The sequence below is a fragment of the Macrobrachium nipponense genome, chromosome 5 (genome assembly GCF_015104395.2).
Source record: "Macrobrachium nipponense isolate FS-2020 chromosome 5, ASM1510439v2, whole genome shotgun sequence".
NCBI lineage: Eukaryota > Metazoa > Arthropoda > Malacostraca > Decapoda > Palaemonidae > Macrobrachium > Macrobrachium nipponense.
Genome location: NC_061107.1, coordinates 112528113 through 112550021, shown reverse-complemented (window position 1 = coordinate 112550021; position 21909 = coordinate 112528113). Strand labels below are relative to the sequence as shown.

The 21909-nt window shown below is 36.2% G+C and overlaps 1 protein-coding gene across 5 annotated transcripts in view; it reads left to right on the top strand.

Moving 5' to 3' along the window:
• The window catches only part of LOC135215601 (alkylglycerol monooxygenase-like), a 792850-nt gene that overhangs the window by 401571 nt on the left and 369370 nt on the right, over positions 1–21909 (top strand). For 4 of the 5 annotated variants that reach the window (XM_064250496.1, XM_064250495.1, XM_064250492.1 and 1 more), the window contains one exon: positions 3789–3878. The exons of the other annotated variant lie outside the window; for it this stretch is intronic. The gene's annotated coding sequence lies outside the window, so the exon portion shown is untranslated. The remainder of the gene's footprint in view (positions 1–3788; positions 3879–21909) is intronic. 5 annotated transcript variants of the gene reach the window in all.

Genomic DNA, 21909 nt, shown 5'->3' with positions numbered 1-21909 from the left:
ATCTTTAGTGGAATGTACCGTCTTTTAATGCTAATTTATGGTAATTTTTCCAGTCGCTGTAAGGTTAGATCAAGTAGACAAAACCTTTGTTCATTGCCAATTCACCACCAACTTTTTTTTTCTTTTAGTTCACTAATGACTTAAAGTTCTTTAAGTTCACCAGTGACTTTTTTAAATTTTAGTTCACCAGTAACTTTTTTCTTATATTCCACTAGTGACCTTTTTCTTAAAGTTAAGCAGTGACTTTTTTCTTTTAGTTCACTAATGACCTTTTCTTTAAGTTCGCCAGTGAGTTTTTTCTTTTTATTCAGTCACCTTTTTTCCATGCTCACCGTTGTATGAATTATTAGTCTTCAAATGTCCCTGCCATTGAGTCCCCGCGCGTTTTACTGGTGTAATAAATACACCGGAAAAGTCGTGTGTGTTTCTCTCTCTCTCTCTCTCTCTCTCTCTCTCTCTCTCTCTCTCTCTCTCTCTCCTATCTCTTCTCCTCTCCTCTCTCTCCTCTCCTCTCCTTCTCTCTCTCTCCGTATATATATGTATATTTATACATATAAATATATTTATTTATTTATTTGTGTGCATGTGTGTGTAAGTGACACCTATACACACAGACAGACACACAAACCAGTGTTTCATCGCCTGGCCTAAACAGTAGTATGGGTAGAGGGATGGGCTACTAACTTCATCTAAAAGAATCGCTGAAAAAAGTATGGCGCCTTTCCCTCAAGGGAATAAGAGTACCGTCGAAAATATATGTATATATGTTTGAATATGTTTTCATAGTACTACAATATATATTTAGATTATGTGTTGGATTAACTGTACAGTTGCGCATATTCGTGTAAGTGAAAATGTCATGTATTTAATACATCAAACTTTGTGATAATTTACTTAGTACTTTTTTCCAGTATTCTTGATGGTATTTTATACACTGCTGACTTTTTTATTTAATATATAGTTTCCATGTGATCATGAATAACTAGAGTCTGCGATTTACTGAAATAATAATATTGACATTCACAATTAATGCATAATGTTGCATAAATGAATACAACGCAGTTCTTGCTTTACTTAAAAGTTTTGCTTAATAAGTTTTGTAGGCTGCGAGAACAAACGTGAGCTTTACGGGGACGCGTACAAAATCGTAGTTTATTCATACATTATTTCAGCTTGCAAGCTAAGCTTTACTTGTCTGTTTCATGAGAATATCATTCTTCATTAAGTGAAGTTCTGTAATGAAAACTGACATATCCTTAGTTCTGATTCAGTTTGACATTTTTTTCATTTTTTTTTAAATTGGTTTGACATTTATTCACTTCTTGTAAAGTCGTTAGTTTGCTCACTCAGTTAAGGATTTCTCAAGTTTATAATTAAGCATATCTTATTTGACAGTTGCCTTTCCATAAAATAAAAGTAAATATTAATTCATCATCACTTTCATTCAATAGCGAAATGATGTTTACGTTTATATCTTGTCTCGTCTGCTATTCACTCTCCACCTAAACATTCTAAGATGTTCGATAAGCTAGAGTATTTCCGTCTATACACTAGACCTTTGGTCAGATCGCGTCACAGCGTTAAACCTAACGCATTACGATCACACGTTGTTTACGCTGCTTGATATCTTGTTACTATGGACGTAACAGCATTACTACAGTTGTCCAATATTTATCTTTCATGGGGATTATTATTGGCTTAGGAAGTTGGGTGCTGTTGCTAAGTTTGTTGTCGAGTAAAGATCGGCAAATTTGCTTCTGTAGTTGTTTTTGGTTTTGAAGATGAGTTGTTGGTGATATGAATTGGGTTGATGATTAAAAAGGCATAGTAAAAATGTCGTTTGGCATACTCAGAAATGTAACAGATGTCTCAGAGTCGTGACCTTTTGTGAACTGAAGTTTGTGGAGAATGGATTAAGTGTAAAAGTAGCATTTATAAAGGATACTTTAAAACTTTGTTTGTTACTGGCCAGTATTCGTACTGTTTTGGAAGTTGGTGATTTTATCGGATCTAATGTGTTGGGGGAACTGAGGACGAATTTCCTATCACTTTATTTTTAAATAAAGAGTTTGTTTTTCTCCATCCTCTAGTAACCGTGCAGGACAGAAGTTAATTTCCATCGCTACACAACTCTCCATATCTCTATCGATGTCACTTTAGGCCATGCGGTTTCATATTGATGAAAGGGCATTGTAAGAAAAAATAAATTAAAAAATGCTGAATTTTATAGCTTGAACAAATTCACGTATTTTTCTAGAGGTAACTGAATTTTATTGGGCTCTGGGGTAACACTAGAAATGTGTACACAAACGTGGAAACGGCTACAAAAACAAACAGTTGCAATATTTTGTTTGCGATATTTTTAAGTACGCAGACTTTTTTCACGTTTTGACAGCGGACAGTTCTTTTCTTTTTTTCTCTCCCTCCTCTTTGAAGTTTCCATTTCACAGAATGGCGATTTTCTTGCTAGAGAGAGTTAAATTCTAGTACGGGTAACAAAAGAACGCTAACTTTTATTACCCGTAGTAGAATTTAGCAATTTCCCTGTAGTTTCTGTTCAATTTTTTTATTTGCACACGCGTACACACAAATCCACTTATTCGTAATTACTTGCAAAAAGAGATCGGGAAGACGGAATTATGGATGTTATAGATAGTGGAAAAATGGAAGCAGATGACACGCATGGTATTTGCGTGACAGTATAATGAGAGAAAATATGAGTTTCAGAATAGGTGAAGCGTGTGTAAGCCAAGGTTGGAGTGTATCAAGTAAATGTCGCGTAAAGTAATTGGAACAATTTGGAATTTGAAAAAGATTGGAAGGAGGAGAGGAAGATCTAGAAAGTGTTGGATAGATGTGGAGGATGTCTTGAAAAGAAAGGGCCTAAATATCCATGAAAACATAAGTATGCGTACAATTTAGAGGCTATGTTCAGTGGAAGGTAGCATGCTACTGATGTGCCTTATAATTAGTTTCATGAAGTGCCTAATGTTTATGTTTTAGATATTTTTTGTAACGGCTCATCCACAGTTTACGAGTTACGGTATGAATGTGTAAGTGACAAATGCCTTTTTATGCTTTGTTGAATATATATATATATATATATATATATATATATATATATATATATATATATTCATATCTATATATATATATATATATTATATATATATATATATATATATATTCATAAGGAAGCAAGGGAGACGTCATCTGGTATAGCAAAGATGTCTTAAGCGACGTTTCCCGGTTCCAGCCACATCATTACAGGAGTAAAAAGATGAACACGCATAAAACATAATAAAAAAAAATCTCATCCCAATAACCAACATACATTTAAAATTCACACACACACACATACACACTCAGTGTTAAGACAGTTACCATTTGAAGTGAAGGGAAGAAGACGAGTGACCAGAAGAAGGAAAGGTCCAAAGTACATATGGTTACGCCAGGTAAGGAGGGGTAGCGGTAGTTTGGTTGTTTAATTTTGGAAATGTTGTTTTTATGAAAAGTGATTCGAAGACAGCAAGCTGGTGAGGGGAAGAAGCCCGTGTAATGATTTTAAAATGTTTATATTCTATATTAAATTTACATTTTTTTTATTGCTCCCGAATATTCGAGAGTTCTGGTCACTCTTCTTACCTTCACTTGAAATGGTAATTGTCTGAGCACTGTAGTTTTTTTTTTCCTTTTTTTTTTTTTTTTTTTTTTTTTTTAGATGTATGTTGGTTATTTGGATGAGTCTTTTGATTGGTTATGTTTTATGCGTGTTTATCTTTTTACAGCTGTGATGATAGGGCTGGACCCCGAAACGTCGCTTAAGAAATTTTTGGTAAATTACCAGAAGACACCTCCTTGCTTCCTTATGAATATAGGTATGTCCCATGACTGCTGTTTTCCTAATATAATAAATTATATATATTAATATATATATATGTATATATATATATATATATATATATATATATATATATATATTGTGTGTGTATATATATATGCAACATCTGTGTACTGTACATATGAAATCCACAATAATTTTAGCACATAACGAAGATGTTATAAACTTATTAACACCATAGAAATATATGTATGTATGTATGTCCTAAGCAAATATGTGGTTTTAATATGCTCGGAGGCACTCAATCTTTCTGTTTGTGAGGGTCAAATGTCAGGAATAAATTTGCATATCTGCAGCATCCGCGTCACATTTCTGTGTCCTAGCATTTACAAGTACATGTTAACCCAGACATGTTGAGTCTCTGAAGAACTCTCATGTAGTAAAATGACGTTTTATGATGGTTCCTTGTGAGTTCGCCATCAAGCAGGATCTGTAGGCATAGACGTTATAGCGAAAGGTAACTTTACTACTATGGTCATAATGAAACTCATGTCTTTTTTTTATTATATTCACATTTTATTAATTTTGTGATCAGCCCTCTCTCTCTCTCTCTCTCTCTCTCTCTCTCTCTCTCTCTCTCTCTCTCTCTCTCTCTCTCTCTCTCTCTCCGTTGAATAGAACGAGAATCTGATAGTTGTGGTATTGATTATGCATACGTCAAGTAGAGGCAGTTCATCGAAACCACTTTTTATCAGTCTCTCTCTCTCTCTCTCTCTCTCTCTCTCTCTCTCTCTCTCTCTCTCTCTCTCTCAATATGTATATCCAGTTTCATCCACATCCTACCTGTTTCTCGTGTATAATACTAGTATATTTGTCTGTTTATTGATTTTGAAAACCACGTGTTAATAAGATGTTAAGTCCTGATCATGTTTGTGTAGTTGCCCTACCTTAGCCCTACATTTGGATGAATTTAAATTGATGTAGTTCGTAGTATCCAGCATATCACTGTAGCTTATTCCGTGCCCTTGCGAAAGCAACCAAAACCTTTAAGGGTCTTACTCTTTTAAAGGGGCTGTGGGAACCGTAGAAATTCCTTTTGCTGTTCAAGGTTAGATACCAGCTCTGTCCAGTCTAGCATCTTCGGTGGGATATCATTTGATTTTTTTTTTTTTTTTTTTTGTGCTCAGCTGGCACTGGAATGTGCTCAATAGAGTCAGGGGATGTTACACATTGGGTGACAACAGGCAGAACTTTACAAGGACAAAAAGACCAAGAAAAGGGCAATGAAGTTAGTAAATTACAGGCTTCTATACGTTCCCGCCAGTCATGTGGAAACTACTAACAGCAGTTATGAGAGAATCGCTCTACCTCTACCTGGAGCACAAACACCGTATACGGATCAGAGATGAGATGTCTTAGGAAATGCAAAGGTACTGAAGACCACCTATTTTTAAGGTCTTGTTAAGGAATTGTAAGAAAAGAAGACGAGCCTAGGTAGGTATGGATTGACTATAGGAAGGCCCCTTCAGTAGGGTCCTTCATTTATCACCAGAAATACACATCTCTCACACGTCAATTGAATGCCCGATTCTTGGGCATTCCATTGAGGTGTGAGAGATGTGTATTTCTGGTAATAGAAGTTCACTCTCGACGTGGTTCGGAAGTCACGTAAAGCCGTTGGTCCAGTTGCTATTTAACCACTGGTTCCATGCAACGTAAAAACACCATACAAACAAACAAACAAACAAACAAACTTGTGGCTGAGTGGCTGAGTGAGTGCTTGGAGATATTTGGAGTTGCAGGTAATTTAGTAACCTTACTAAACATCAGGAGAGAAATCTTCTTAGGAGATTACTATCACCACTGCTGTTCATATTTTTCATGATACTTACGATGACCCTCAGTAAAAAAAAAAACTATACATATATGTGTGTGTGTGTTTTATACACACACATATATACATATATATATATATTGTTATTTGTGGTAATAAAATAAAGTTTTGTAATATTTAAAAAACAAATATACCTTCCTTGAAATCGCTCCTGATTTTTGTTACTTCTCTGTTGAAAGTTAGTTTACCTAGTTTTACATAGCATCACTAGTAATGCGTATGAGTACCATATATTGATAAGGAAAGTGTGTGTGGTCCGGAATAAAGCAGCTAGCGCCATGTGGCAACCATCCACAACCGACTAACCAGTTAATGTCATTCAAAAGTCCGCCAATACTCTCTGGCCATTTCTTTTACGGTGCAGGGATGGAACAAGTTTCACTTCCGTTATTGGGTGTTGGCTAATTGTTTCATTTCACAGTTCGTCACGTTCTGGGAGAAAAAAAAAATAGATGATGGATGGCCATTTTTAACATCTCCATCGCCCCTTCTCGCTGGAATCTACTTGTTTTTATGCATACATACGTATAGCTAATTAACTGATAACGTGTCTTTGCAGCTGTGATTCATTTTATGTGTTTTCTCAACATTCTCATTGTTATGACGATAATTAACCATTATACTTTTTTTGCTATGGAAGTAGTATAATTGCGATGTTATCGTTTCAAGGCTGTGGATCATTTTGTATAAAACAGAAGTCAGATTATTTGTATATTGCCATTATAGGCTATGTGCCTATAATGGCACATATATCTTTATTATTATTAATCTTTGTATCATGGTTATTGGAATTAGCCTATTTAGAAGTACCAGATGATATGTTGACTTGTCTTGTTATTGTTTATATAGATATATCCTCTGTCTGTGACTACTATTCAAAGTAGTATATTTTCTGTGATGTAAAGGATTTATTTTGTGAATTTAAATGAATTATTGAAAATATGTACACGTATATTAAATTTTTTTTGTTTCGGTAAATAAGCACTTTCTAATTTTGGTCGTAATTTGACGTCACTCAGACATGTTCTACATAAGATCTTTTCGTTGATTTTACAATATTTCAGTCATCAGAGACATCTAATGATTCCTTTTTGTATTTCCTGGAACAGTGTACCAGTAAGGAACTGAGGTTTTTCCCTTAATGAATGGAACACACGAACCAAGTCATTAGTGAATCACAAAAGGCCTTTTTAGATCATTCTTCTTAAGACTTCTAAACTTTTTTCACATCCCATCTCCTTGCTGTTCCCCTCCATTTCCTCACAGCCTACAGCCATCCACATCACCGAAAACATCCGTGCGTAGGCCTACCGAAACACCGTGCTGGGAGAGAGAAAAAGAGAGAGAAAATTTTTAGAGGTGACATCGGCAATGGCTCTCACCGCTACTGTTCTTACCATTAACATTCTTGGGTTTTGTCCACCCCAAGTGGCTCACACACTCCTACACAACCATTATACAACTCATTGTTCAACTTCGGTGGCACGCACAACGCCTCCAGTTCTTCGAACTATATATCTTGAGGGTCAGAGGGAGGAGTGTGTTTTTGTGTGTATGTATTTATGTAAGTATACTATGTATACACACACATATGTAATATATACATATATGTATGTGTGTGTGTGTTTAGTCATGAGCTTTAGGCTTAGAGAAGTTCTCCCTTATGTTCTCATAAAGGAAAAATAAATTAATAAGCAGGTTAGATAAAAACCTTGTGTTCATTTGAAATTTTGAAACGAAGCGTTAATTCTTGTAGCATGTATTAACAGAAACGGAAATAATATATTTGTTAAAGAGTCACAGCTTAATAAGAAAAATCATCTTTTGACGTAAAATAAAATAAATGATCGAATTTTGGTTAATGATTAAATTTCAGTAATTAAATTTTCCAAGCTGACAATTATTTTATTTTATTTATTTATTTATTTATTTTTTTTACATTTATTTAGTGTTGGGATGGTGAACTTTCCGATCCCAATGTAATTTTTTTTTATAGCAAAACTAACTCTCTCTCTCTCTCTCTCTCTTTGCAAATTTATGGGATATATTTAACTTGTTTTCCAGGTGAGACATTTCTTTAAAGAAGATCGACTTTAGAAGATGGATTGAGTCTAACTAAATCTTCAAAGTAGTAAGTAAATCTTGAGGTTGATAGTATTGACTCTAGGGTCTAGAATTTGTGTTTTGGGGGAAAACTGTTTGTGAAAGTGGAACATTTTGGTCGCTTTATCTCCATTCTTCGCCCTAGACCTATTTGTCAGTGCTAAAAGTTGGCACGTCATTCGTTACCCAGTAGGCCTGTGAGTCTCGGTTTAGACTTTAGTGCACGGTCGTGGAGGGTGTATTTCTTTATATTTTATTTCCATTTTTATTGTCACACTCACACGTATCTGATTGTTGTTGCTTGTTATTGTATATGGAGTCATGGTTGAAGGCATTCAATATATAAATTGTATATTAATCTTGTCATAATATCCAGATTCATTCTTGTAAGGACGGTAATTGTAGGTGTTTTTGCACTTGGCAGAAGTGAAGTCATTCTCGGTTTTATTCTCAACTGGCTGTCTGACAGAGATGGAAGCATTTTATGATAGTGACACGTCTCTGTGAACTGCGCGTTCGTTAACAGATTGGTTTGAGGTCAAGTACCGGAACATTACTTTTGTTCCCTTACCGCATAGTAATTTTTTTCTTTTAACTTGTTCAGTTTAATACACGCATATTGGCTCCTTCATTTTTATAAAAGAATGGAGTTATACAGTTCCAGTGTGTGCAAATTAAATTTGAATTTTAACATTTGCCTTTTCAAAGCATTTATTTTGGATTGACTTTGTCAGCCCGCGTACATTCTCAAGTAAATGCATCAAATTCTGGCAATCCTTATTGGTTTCCCTTAGATGCACTACTATGTCGGATCAAAAAAATCCTTAGTTAGTGTACCAGGGCACTTAATGAATTTAATCACGTATACTCAAATATCGAAATGTGGACTACATGATGCAAAATAACAGGAAATTTTTAAAATTTTTAATGAAATTTAACAATGTGCGGTAGTGTATATATTGATCTAAATGGATAAAAACACTAAAATCATAAAACTTCAGAGTAGGATTGTTGTGTACTGCTGATAAATAGCATATTAGAATAATTTTCCTAAAGGTAAGATAAACTAAGGTTTCCTTGAAGCACATTGACGTAGAGTGGTTACCAATGGAGCTGGTGATTATTTACAGGCATAAACAGAAATTGTAGAGCACTTTGAACATATGAAGGAGGAAGTGCATAGCCGTCGATTGTGTTGGAGAGATTTTAGAAATTTGGTGTAGGACGCCAGAAAGAACTTTCAAAGTAAGAGAGAGAAGTCAGTAGGAATGAAACTGTTATTGAGACATATTCATTTTATCTGGTAAGAGCGTACTTTAAAAATTCTAAGTTTGTGCGAACAAAGTGAAGTAGGAATGCAGACACGTCTATTGCATCTTGCGGCATTCGTCGAGGTATGCTTGTAGGGATCTCAAGTTTATATATATTGCGTTTTCTAGCTGTGACTTTTCTTCCGAATAAATTTGTACCTGTTGTTCGGCGCTTGATTGTTTGTTTACTTATTATTTTTCATTTTCTTGTCTGTCTACCCGATAGCTTTAAATTGAATTAACACGACTTTGTTTTCTTGACAGGTGGGTTTGTGTCTACGAAAAAAATCATAGTTTGAAGTACGCACAAGATTTTTTCTTTATTTTTGTTTCAGCTTTTAGGCAACGTAAAGTGTATTCTTCTGAACTGTAGATTTCACAACCAAATGTGGTAACTACCTTTGCCAACAAAGGCTGACAGACATTTTGATTTCTTTGAACCTGTAAAATTCCGTGTTCATCCATATAAATAACTCTTGAAAAGTTGTAGTTGAAAATGTGTTCAGAAGGATTGGCGTTGCCTCTTCACTGTCCTTTATCTCCCGTGTGAGCATTTCCCACCATTCGCTTCTCCGATGGTTTGCCTTCAGTTAGTTTTAGACAGGACCTGGTTTTAGATTCCATCCATTTTGCATTCACTGTACATTAGCACGTTTTTTCAGATTAGTTTCTCTTACTCCCCAAAGGCCCCTTGAGTACTGTTTCATTCTTTTAAGGATATAATATTGTAGACCCATTTCTTTTGTTTTGCCGCCTTTTGTCTTTACCCTTCATTCCCTCTTTCTCTTCTGCTGTTGGAGTCTCTCCCATTCTCCGCTCTTAACTAAATTATCTTTCTCGGCCATTGTTCAATTTAAAATAGCCCAGTTCGTGAAAGGACTCTGCCTGCTATTAGGTTTAAAATCTTCTTTTGAAACGTCTGCTGTTTCTGCTTGAATTGTCCTTTCCACTATTATTCTGTTTCCTTTCTTACTTATTGTTTCGTTATCTGTGGAAGCCGCTATTCATCCACTCCCAACCTTGTGTGTTGTCTGACCCTCAGGGCATGAAGGGGGTATTCCAGATCCCCCAGCCAGCCAACAGCTGACAGGCGTTATTTACCCTATCTACCTCACTTACAAGAGAACCCCCATCCCCCGACCCCGAGGCCACCCTTGTCTTCTCTTTCTCTTCTTCAGGCTGCCTTCGTCCTCAGTTTTCTTACCTATTATAGATTCAGCATTCCTTTCAGGTGTTTCCTGCCGTCGAGTTGGTTACAGTAGCTGCAGTTCTTTCCATCGTATTTAATCGTTTTCTTTCTCCTCTTACTAATACCTTCCCCTTTGTGCACTGATTTCCAGTAAAATGTAAATTCAATTTGAACTCTTACACGAACTTTTGCATGCAAACTTTTTTATCACCTTCTCATAAAGATAATGATAATGGCTAACAAAGAACAATCACGTTAGGCCAAGTGTTAGATAAAACAAAGACCCATATAGCGTAGACTTTTCAATCATATTAGTATAACGATACACAATTCTTGAGCTTCGTAGGGCTGCTTTTGTGGTCGACCAGCATCATTCACTTATAATCCTAATCCTTGTCCATGGGAAAACATTTACGCTAGTATTTTGAAAGTCAACGCAATTGGGACGCCTGATGATATCAGCAAGGACAGCGTATTGTATGAACAGTGACCCTCAAGATTAAATTTCACTCCCAGATTTTCTTCCGACGAAGGCGCAAGAGCCCTTCCATAAGAAAATAGCATAAATATTGTTTTTTTTTTTTTTTTTTTTTTTTTGTTTTTTTTGTTTGTTTTGTTTGTTTGTTTGTTTATGTCTTCTAAGAAGTATCTTCAGTCGTATTATTATTTTTAAAGAAAGTTGTTAGTAATGAGATTCTGGTATTTGTTATTACCGTACATCAAAATCAACCTTAATCCATTTTGGGCTTTCTCACCCATTTTTGTTTGTTACCAAATGCTGTATATCGCTCTCTAAATGTCTGTTTAGCCATGTCATAGTTATTTTATAGCTACCCTGTTTTTATTATTGCGTCGATAATTGCATAATTAAGAGACATTTTGGAAAATGAACCTTAAAAGAAAGTAGTGCATCAAAATGAAATGGCACCTCTGAGGCTACTTGGTTTGACTGAGAGAGGGGAAAGTTGGGTAAAGGCCTCAACTTCAAGGACGGGTGCCGGATAGGCCTATGTCGAGAATGACAAAGAGAATAAAGGCGGTGCAGGAAGAAGAAGAAGAAAGAACTAAACCATTCGCGTTGAAGGGTTAGAGTTTAATACGGGTAAGGAGGGAGGGGCTAATATACGACTATTGTTTAGTCCACGAATAACTTTGAAAGTGCTAATGATGACGATGACGGTAGAGATTCTTTGTGATGAGCTCCCTGGATTCATTATGTGAGGTTACGACCTTTTGACAAGGTTATGAAAAGTACATCTCTCTCTCTCTCTCTCTCTCTCTCTCTCTCTCTCTAAACATAACAGGTGCAGGAAGTTTATCTCCCCCTTTTAGCAGTGGGGAGATAATATAGTGGCTGGGGTTTGCAGGAAGAGGAGAAGTGGAGAGGAAATGCCGTGGTGAGCGTTGCGGGAGGGGGCTACAGAGAAAAAGAGCGAGAGCAGAGCGAATAAAAAGAAAACTGAAGAGAGGGAGAAGAGAAACTTCGAGCTGTACAAGTAAAGGAAATAGACCGACCCCGGGGCTGTCCTATCTAGAAACAGCTCTCAAATTGGCAACGTCAGTTGCAGTCCTATAGTACTTTATCACATTAATCAACTCAAAGTTGTGATTGACGTAACGTAAATGTGACGGCGAGAAATATAATGGACAATTCATGCTAATCCCTAGATGTCTTTCTTCATTGAGGCCAGTTATCACCACCTGACCGCACCCATCACTCAGTCGATTTAGTTTCCCATACCACTGAACTCCAAATGAGAAAGCTGCGATTTCACCTCCTAAAATAGTGCCGTAATCCGTCCAGTTGGAAAATTAAAAGCTAATGACCAATGTTCATCATAATTATTAGTAATGTGAATTAGTGTTCCTCAGTTCATATTATTTTACCTTCATTTTAGAGTCTCTCTCTCTCTCTCTCTCTCTCTCGATATGCATGCTGGCAGGGATAGAGTACTATAAAAACAAAATGTAGCTATCCTACTCGATATATAACCAAGCTTTGTTATTAATTCTGTGATTTTCTGCTTTATGTTTATATCACGTTCCAAATAATAGTAAGGTGAGAAACAAATTACTCGTGTCCACACATGCCTCTGCGTGCATATGTGTTTAAAGTATGTTTTACAATATTTTTTTTATTGTCACCTTTGTCCATTTGCGCCTGGCAATCAGCTCTACAAACTCCGGAGACAAGGGCCTTGAGTAGTGACAGAGCACCAGTGAATGGGTCTTAACAGTTCCCTCTTCTCGCTTGGTCCTAATTTTCCTTCGTTTCTCAAGACATTTCGGAATTGCTTTCTTCCTTCCCAGCGAAAAGCGAAACTGGTTGTTTGATTCAGCTCCTAACGAGCAAACATTCTAAAGGGCAAAAGATTTGGTCATAGGTCTGACTTAAACAGGCGAATTTCGCTTGTTCCTAACATGTCGTGGCCATAAACGACACAGGACTTTGCTTAATGTGTACAGTGTATTAATTTTGTTGTAAAATATATTTGCGCATTAAGCCGGAAGAAATTTTGTTTCCTCGAAACTTTCCAGAGAATTGATTGCTATACGAAAGCACAGTAAGAGGAGTAAATTAGAAATATAATACAAACAAATTAAAAAATAAAGTAATTGTTGCAATAATGAGTAAAACCTATCATATGTCATTATTGTTATCAAAACAGATAACAAGTATTAAACGCCAAAATGAATTGAAGTTCGACACAAACCAAAATTGTTGTTGGGATGTTCCTAATAGGTTGCGCATTTTTTATGATGCTTCGTTTAATCATGAGACTTCATTGCATTGAAAAACGTCTATAAAGAGATTATAATATCAGACAATGTGCGCAGCTTTCTGGTACATTTGCCTAATGCAGTGGAACAAGCAAGTAAAATACACTACAGCTGCATAAGGAGAACATTCAAATTATTGGCGTTCAAGAAGTAAGTATAAAAAGTGTAAATGTGAACTCGTAAATGGCCTGTCTATTATATATCAAATAGAAATGACGAACACGGACACTATTGTCAGTAATCAAAGCAACCCGTACACATTCACGAACACTACACTCCCATGCGCGTGTGCTGCAGGCAAATGGTGTAGATTATTCTTTTATGGGTCATAAAGGAAGAGGGACGCTGAAGGAGGGGTTGGTTGGCTTTTTCTCGGTCGCTGGTTAAATGTCGCTCCATTATTCGAAGCTTTTTGTAGCCGGTAATATGTTCTGGATGGTACCGAGAGAAAAACCTCTGCTTTAGACGTTGATAGATGTCTTTTGGCGTTTTCGAGTTCGGACTCTTTCGGTCAGTTTTATGACCTTTGGCATACATTTCGCGTAAGCGCCCCTGCAGCACCTTGTAGCAATTATGGCGTCTCTTCACGGTCTTCATAATTTTTATTTCGTGTAGCAGGTCTCTCGCGCATAATTATTTATGATATTTTGCTGTATTTTGCTCATATGCCGGGTTTTGAGCGTGGTATGAATAGGTTTATTTTGAATTTTACTAGGAAATAATTTAATTATTGAAATGCTGGTCTGTGATGAAAGTTTGTGAAAGAGAGAGAGAGAGAGAGAGAGAGAGAGAGAGAGAGAGGTGGGGTGGAGGTAGCTTGGCTATTTTAAGTCTCTGTTGTTGATGCTATGTGGACGTGTTCGTTAGGGGGGGAGGTTGTGATCGTGGGTCAAGTTTACGAAAGAAGTGTGAATGTGAATGCGAGTATAGTAGTACCGAGTACTGAGAGGAGTTGATACCGTTTGCTGGGGAGTGGGTAGGGTATGGGTGAAAGAGGCGGGGACTGACCAAGGACCGTTTTGCTCACTCACTTCAATAAAGAAATATGAAGAGGTTCGGGATGTCGGTCGGGCGAAAGGGTATCACTTCAGACGCAACTGCGTAGCTGGTTTAAAAGTAAGGGAAAGAAAAAGATGTTTTGCACGTAACTCAGCTGTTGGAAATGCCAATTGGGTGAAGCAATGTGTGTGTTTGTGTTTGTACTGTGTGTACTGATCGTGGTGTTGAAAGTAAAGTTACTATAGCTACTAATACAGCTATATTTACTCATTGGTTGCATCAGTTATGGGTTAACAGTGAAGACAGATAAAGTTATTCCATTTTTTTTTTCATTGTCAATTACAAATTTTGCTCATTGTTGTCATAGTTTTGTAGGGCTAAATAATCCAGTGGACTAAATTGTTACCCCCAAGTTGTTTGCATATTGTTAATCAAGCATATTATTGGCTGTATATTTCTGGATGCATAGGATGAATCTTTTCATATGGATAAAGTAGAGGGTTAAGCTTCTTCGTAATGTCTGAGAGAGGTTACCAAGAAAGTTTCCGCTAAAATCAGTGTATTTAATTTTGAAGTATGATGCATGGCAAGTTTGAGTGTTATTGTAGTTTTTTTTTTTACTTAATCTTCATGTCAGATAAAATGGATTGAACAGTTTGATTACAAGTAAATTTTGAATATTGAGTTTGATATCGTGTGAAGGAATGATCTATTCAAGATTGTATTGATGCTTGTTTTGCAAAACTACATCTGGAACTCTATTATTTTCACTTGCATTAAATTATCACGATGATTGCATCTTTCTCGAAGAGGAGCGAAAAAAAAAGTGCTATTTATCGTTCATCTCGATCTCGATTCCTAATAGCTGCTATCACTCCAGTGATGCTCATTCGAAGGTAGAGGATTCTTCCTAATAACGTTGCGGTATATTATCTGAATCTTTAACATACTAATATAACAAAATCTCTCCATTCCTCCTCCTCCTCCTCCTCCTCCTCCTCCTCCTCCTCCTCCTCCTCCTCCTCCTCCTCCTCCTCCTCCTCCTCCTCCTCTACCTCTTCATCCTTATGACTTTCTATTCTGCCCCGAGATTTTACCTTTGATCCTATCCGAAAGCCATTATCTGGTCAGTTACCTTAAAGTGCCTTTTATCTTCATCGCTTAAAGATCAGGATGACTTTAAGTGGAAGATTCTTTTTATCCTTTTTTTATAATTTTCCTAAATGAAGAACTATATTTCCACGAGAGAAAAAAAATATTTTAAAGTGTCCATGTGTGAAAGGTTGGGTCATATTTCATATTGGTAGATCGATGCCTGTAAGTCTGAAGAGCGTCGATTAGCCTTAACACTAGTAGATTCGAGTGCAGTATTTGAATTGATGTTATATACGTACATAGACACTCCTAAACATACGTACATACACACACACACATACACAGATCTTGCAGATCCTCCTTCGTTTATTTTTCCTTCGTGGCATATATCTTTATTTATGGATTTATCACGTTCCTAACTTTCGTGATTCAGTTATACACACACATATATATGCATATGTATATATTATATATATATATATATATATATATATATATATATATATATAAGTAATTTTCTATTATTATAGTATTAGCTCCTTGTATTCATGTTTTATCACAAGTGGAGATTTAATTTCCTATGGCTCTATACTTACATTAGTAATGTCGAGGCTCGTGAAATATCTGTTGCAAGAATTAAAGAATACAACATTTTCTAAACTTTGGTGCGGCTACGTGATTTGATTTCATATCATAGTCATTTTTTATCTAAATGTGAAAATGTTTCTATTCGTATCTTTCATACGCTGTTCGAAATATTAATTTTTCCATGATTATCTTGACTCCGAAAAGGCCCATTTTTCAGTTATTCATCTCACACAACTATTTTCCTTGTTGTTATGGTGACAGCAGAACGCCTCAGACAGTCCATCGCACAACTTCTGTTTAAGCAGAATTAACGAAACTAGCGCATTGAGGTTGACCTCGGAGTAACGAAATAACCACGTTGGGGTTGACATCTAAAGCTTATTGGTGACGTGAGTGTGTACGTATATGAGTATAACAATTTATATTAGAAGAGTCTGGCAACAAACGTTTGCAAAGCGGAGTTCTTTGATGCATTATGAATGAATTAGCGTCAGAGCTTAGGCCTTCAGTAGTCAGTCCTTAAGTTTTTTTTACGTGCGACCTTTATAAGCTGTAATAGCCTGCAAGGTTTTTAATATATATGAGTGGTCTGTTCCAAAAACGTGTTCGTGCATATTAATAATGATAATATTAATTGAGCCGTTTATTATTTGTGTTGATAATGGAGGACATATCAAGAATATTCAAGAGGCAAATACTAAAATAGCAAAAGGCAGTTATTATGACTATGTTATCATTTGATGGCCAGTTACGAAGTGGTGCTTCATCTTTTCATTGGATAAGTTAATTTTCGTAAACAAGTCTTTGACGGAAACAATCGCTCATTTTTGGATGGGGTAGAATATGGGGAAAAGTTTTGGTTTGGTTGAGGGGGGCCGGGGTTAGAGAATAGAAAAGAATGAAATAGGCTTTGTATATGTTTGTGAGTGGATGCAGTACGGTATGATTCTAATTATAGCGTAATATTCCTTATATATTAAATAGCATGAGACGTTATATTTTAAATTCAGTGTTCTACTATGAGATTCAGGGCCTCTGTAACACGGTTTTTTCGCAATAACTTTTTATCTAAGCATTTCATAAATATAACGCTTATTCAGAATACATATTATATCTACACATTAATTTTGACTGTATTCTGCATTACGTAGGTTGAATAAATTTGGTACTTATAATGTAAAAGTGACTTTTTTTGAAGACGGGCCCAACTTACTCAGAGAAAAGGTTTTGAACGCACTCGTTACGTAACGTACGACAGCATTTCTTCCCTCTTTCTCGATGGATGATTGGCTATACGAAACGAAGGCTAAACCTCTGGCAACAATGACATACAAATTTAAATACAAGCAAAGCAGTAAACCTTTATGAACTCTGGAGTAATCATTGGCCATGGCGTCGGCTAGATCCTTTTTACTCTATCAAAATTAAAATTATCGGGTTTAGGTTATTGATAATGCTGACAAAATTTGTGTGGTTGGAAAATATACATAATGTCAACTTTCAGCTACATCCGATGCTTTGACAAGGAGCAAAGTCCAAAAAACCGTGTTACAGAGACCCTGAATCTCATAGTAGGTAGGAGTACTGTTCAGTTACTGTGATAGCCTTGCTTTTGTAACGTATCTCTCTCTCTCTCTCTCTCTCTCTCTCTCTCTCTCTCTCTCTCTCTCTCTCTCTCTCCATATGTACCGTTTGTCCTAGAGAAAAGGTGGTTGGGGCCGCGACCAATATATGTAACCCCATATCTACACACACACTATAGCCTATGCCTTCGGTATAACCTCTCCGTCGGAGTTGGTGTTGAGGTCGTTAGCTCATGGTTGCATCTCCAGGGATAATCATCAGTGGTTCCCTATATACCTCCGGCATCTAATAATTTATATATTATATTTATGTGTGTGTCTGTATACACATACATATACCCATATAAATGTATATGAATATAATATAATAATTTATATATATATATATATATATATATATATTATATATATATCATATTTTAAATCTTAAATAGGCATGTTTGTAGAGAGAGAGAGAGAGAGAGAGAGAGACTCAAAACACAGTCAGGAGGAATACGCAAAAGACTGTGAAATGTACAGTGGTTAATTTTGAGTACAGTAATGACTTGTGGATGGACGGGTGTGTGTAGAGGTCGCTAGTGGTTGCAGGTAAAGAGAGCAAAAGATTGGGACGTCAGTCTACCATTATTTTACAAGTTGTCTAATAAGAAGGTTGGGATGGAAAACATGTTGAAAGGTTCCAAGGCTTTGTCAAGGCAAATCAACCTTTTGACCGCAGTGGGAGCCTTCGACCTCGGATTAAGTGACACCTTATTATATGAGTTGGTGTCTTGTTCTTGGTGGAAAGATGTGATGGCGCATCTCGTTGTATTACAAGTTATTTTTTGTTGTTTTGCGTGAGCTATTACTATTGATGGTATTGGGTGATATTCGCCTTAGTCCAGGTATCTAGAGTTGGGAGTTTTAAGAATTCTCTATTCTGAGAGAGAGAGAGAGAGAGAGAGAGAGAGAGAGAGAGAGAGAGAGAGAGAGAGAGAGAAATTGCTTGTAAATCACAAAGGTGCAGCAAATTAGCAGTCTCTTTTATTTGTTACAAAAGGTGAAGTAACCAGGAGTACTTACTTATAACGGTAATCCATTATCATGAAATGTAAATGGTTTATAGGACAGTCTATTAGCTATTGTTATTTCATTTTATTGAGCTATACCTGTTCACGGGTGGTTTTCTTGATATTCTTAATTTTTAAATAGAAATACGATTGAAACATGAAAGGGAAAAGGAAGATAATGGTATGAATTTTATATAGAGAATTGAATTAAGGAAAAGGGTAAAAATGGTAAAAAGGTAGAGATTCCCAATTCTTTTGGAAATTTTTACGTGGATGAAAATGATTTGAGTTTGCACGATAGTGTCTGATTAAGGAGGAGAATGAAAGAAAATGTTCATTAAAAGACAGGGTGAGAAATTACTTTAAAAAGGTTAAAGGATGAATTTGTTGAATTAGGGAAGATTTACACAAAGGCAGATTCTTCTCCACTAGCAAACATCACAAAATTCATTTTGAAGAATCTGGACTGTAACACTTACTAGACCCAATCAATCATTCATAAAAAATGATAGACTGTGTACAAGAAAATACGTAGACTATGACATGTACAAGAAAATACACAGACTATGACACACATGTATACATACGCATATATGTATACATATGAGCATTCACACTCATATTAATGCCAGTAGGCAAATAAGTACCCGCGCATTTATGTGGCTCTCTCTCTCTCTCTCTCTCTCTCTCTCTCTCTCTCTCTCTCTCTCTCTCTCTCTCTCATACATATTAGCAGCGTCATTGCATAGCTTTAGAAAGCATATGCTGATGATGTGAGGAGAATGTGACTATTGCCTCAAGGATGTGTTGGTAGCGTTGATGCAAAGTCCTTACGTCAGCAACGCGCATAATGATCTGGCCTGTTCCTTTTTCGTAGTTATGAGAATACTGGTTTCGATCTACGATTTCCCATCGATTCAGTAAACAGCTTCACTGCTGATACGAGTGAATTGATGTTGGCGCTTACTACGTCTCCCTTACCTCGCAACTGAAGAGCCAGCCCCAGCAGCTGCAATGGATCTTTGCTGCCAGTGGTAAGGTCATCCTGGCAGTGCAACGTTCACATGCTGCTCTTGCATGAAGGCATGTGAGCTGCATAATGAAATCGTTCTTGTTTGCTTTTAAGTAGGATTTTGAGTATTTCTTGTTTGTCTATCAATCATGTTTTGTAGTTATGAATGATCTGCAACGTAAGACTAAATGGTAAAATTTCACTTTGAAATATTTGTATTTACATGAAAGAATTGTAACATGAGTTGATCTTTTTCTATGCAAAAGTCGCTTGAACTGGTAACATAGAGAAAGAGAAAGAAGTGTAACTCTTGGAGGAGCGAAGTTTTTTTTCGATAGAATTAAACAATAACCTGGGCCTCTTATCTTAACTAGATCCATTTTTAATCTATTTCTATCATGGGCTTTGTTGGTCAAGGTTCTACTGAACTCAAGGAGAGCATCTTTCCTGCTCTCTCCAGTAACCTTCGGATGGCATGGTTTGGTGACGGTTTCTCTTTGTTTTGCTGCCAATTTCAGAATTCCTTCCGTGTCGCTTTCGCACTCTTACAATCTTCGATCTTCCGATAAAGTGGAATGTCGGTCTCCTCGGGATCACGCTCCATTTTTAAGGTAAGGCTTCAGCAAGGGCTAAAGAATAATCTTTAGAGCCTTGGGCCTTAGTGTTCAGGAAGCATGAGTACATGCATAAGATAGAGGTAATTCGTCTTAGTTTGTTTACGATGATGATCGACATAGTTGTGGTGAAACTTTTGTCTGGAAGTATAAAGCGAGCGCTGGTAATCTGGAAGTTTTTCCCCAAAGGTGGGTTCAGAGTTCATTTAACTTACCAGTTCTTAGGTTTTTTTTCATTTATTTATTATTTTTTTTTTTAATGAAATTTCAAGCGCCATGCACTTCTCTAGCCTTTGTGCATCACCGTAATCGACCAATTACCAGATGCTTATTTTGTCACCGGTAGCACTTTTTAGAACTTTCAGGACTTATTTATTGCTGCTGTAAACTTCTAATTTATTATTTCTACAGACCAATGTTTTAATCTGCAGTTCTTGGTAAGAATGATTGTTTTTGTTTATCTTCAGAGATTTTCTTGCTTGCTTAACGAACTGACTTCCGTAATTACTCTTTCAATTTTGTGTGAAATGCCTTTTGCTTGATTTTGAATAAGGAAAGATCAAATTTATCAATTGACCTAACAAAAAACGATGTACAAAATTTATTAATTGAGCTTATGAAAAGGATATGCGAATAATATCTTTTCATTTTCTTTTGTAGCTGATATGCCGCGTTTCTTTTATATTGTGAAATTTTTACATTTGTTTGCACAAAAGTTGAGTGAGCTTTGATAATACTTCCATCGAAGCTTTTATAGCCAGGGTTTTTAATCAAATTGCGTCCATTTTGCAGCTTTAGAAATATTTTTGTTCCGAAAAGGTTGACATATATTTCAAGAAATCGGTTTTTAAATGATTCAGAGGTGATATAGTTCATTCTGTATTTCCATGAAGTTTATGTTAGACATTTTTTTAAATACTTTTGTTTTACTTTATTTATCTGATTATACCACAGAAAACCGCTCTGATTACTAGCGCAGTTCATCGCACATAAGTGATGATTGATTTTGTAATATGATTTTGATTTTGTAATATGATTTGACTTCATAACAATAGCATTCATCAGCATAATATGTGTGTGTGCGTGTGTGTACGTATGAATGTGTAAGAGAGAGAGAGAGAGAGAGAGAGAGAGAGGAATGAAAAGGAAGGGACGCCGTATAGAGGGGCGAGGGAGTTTAAAAAAAAATATACATAGACAAAGGAAAAGGGAGAACATAAAATGGTACAGGATAAATATGGGAGAAAGGGGGAGGATAGTAACTGTCGCTGTCTGTCGGCCCTAACGGATAAAACTTTGTGCGAAAACAATAGAATTTGGTCTGCAGCCATAAGAAAAGAATGAATGGGGCCAGATGAGAGGGAGAGAGAAAGAGAGAGAGATAAGCATTTTTATAGTGTCCTATTTTTGTTTTCGATTTGTTGTTATTTTGACCTTTTAATTTGGACATAGTACTTCTTATATGCTTATCTTATTCATGTATATTTATTCAATGACTCACCGTATTGTACAGCATTTTAAGTTTAATACAATTGAACCTTGCGGTATAATCAAGTTGGAGTCTATACCCCCCCCCCCCCCCCCTCTCTCTCTCTCTCTCTCTCTCTCTCTCTCTCTCTCTCTCTCTCTCTCTCTCCTTGATAATCTTTGGGTTTTCCGTCACTCATTTGTGGAAAAAATGCATTTATAATAAAAACTACAGTCTTTGAAAGTTGCTAGTAAATTACATTGTCGTTTCTTTCATTTTTCTTTTGACTTTCTTATAAAGCATTGGTAATATCACTATTTAAGAGTTTCCATATAAATCAGCGTTATTTGTGGCCGTGTGACAATTTATATCACTGACAGTTA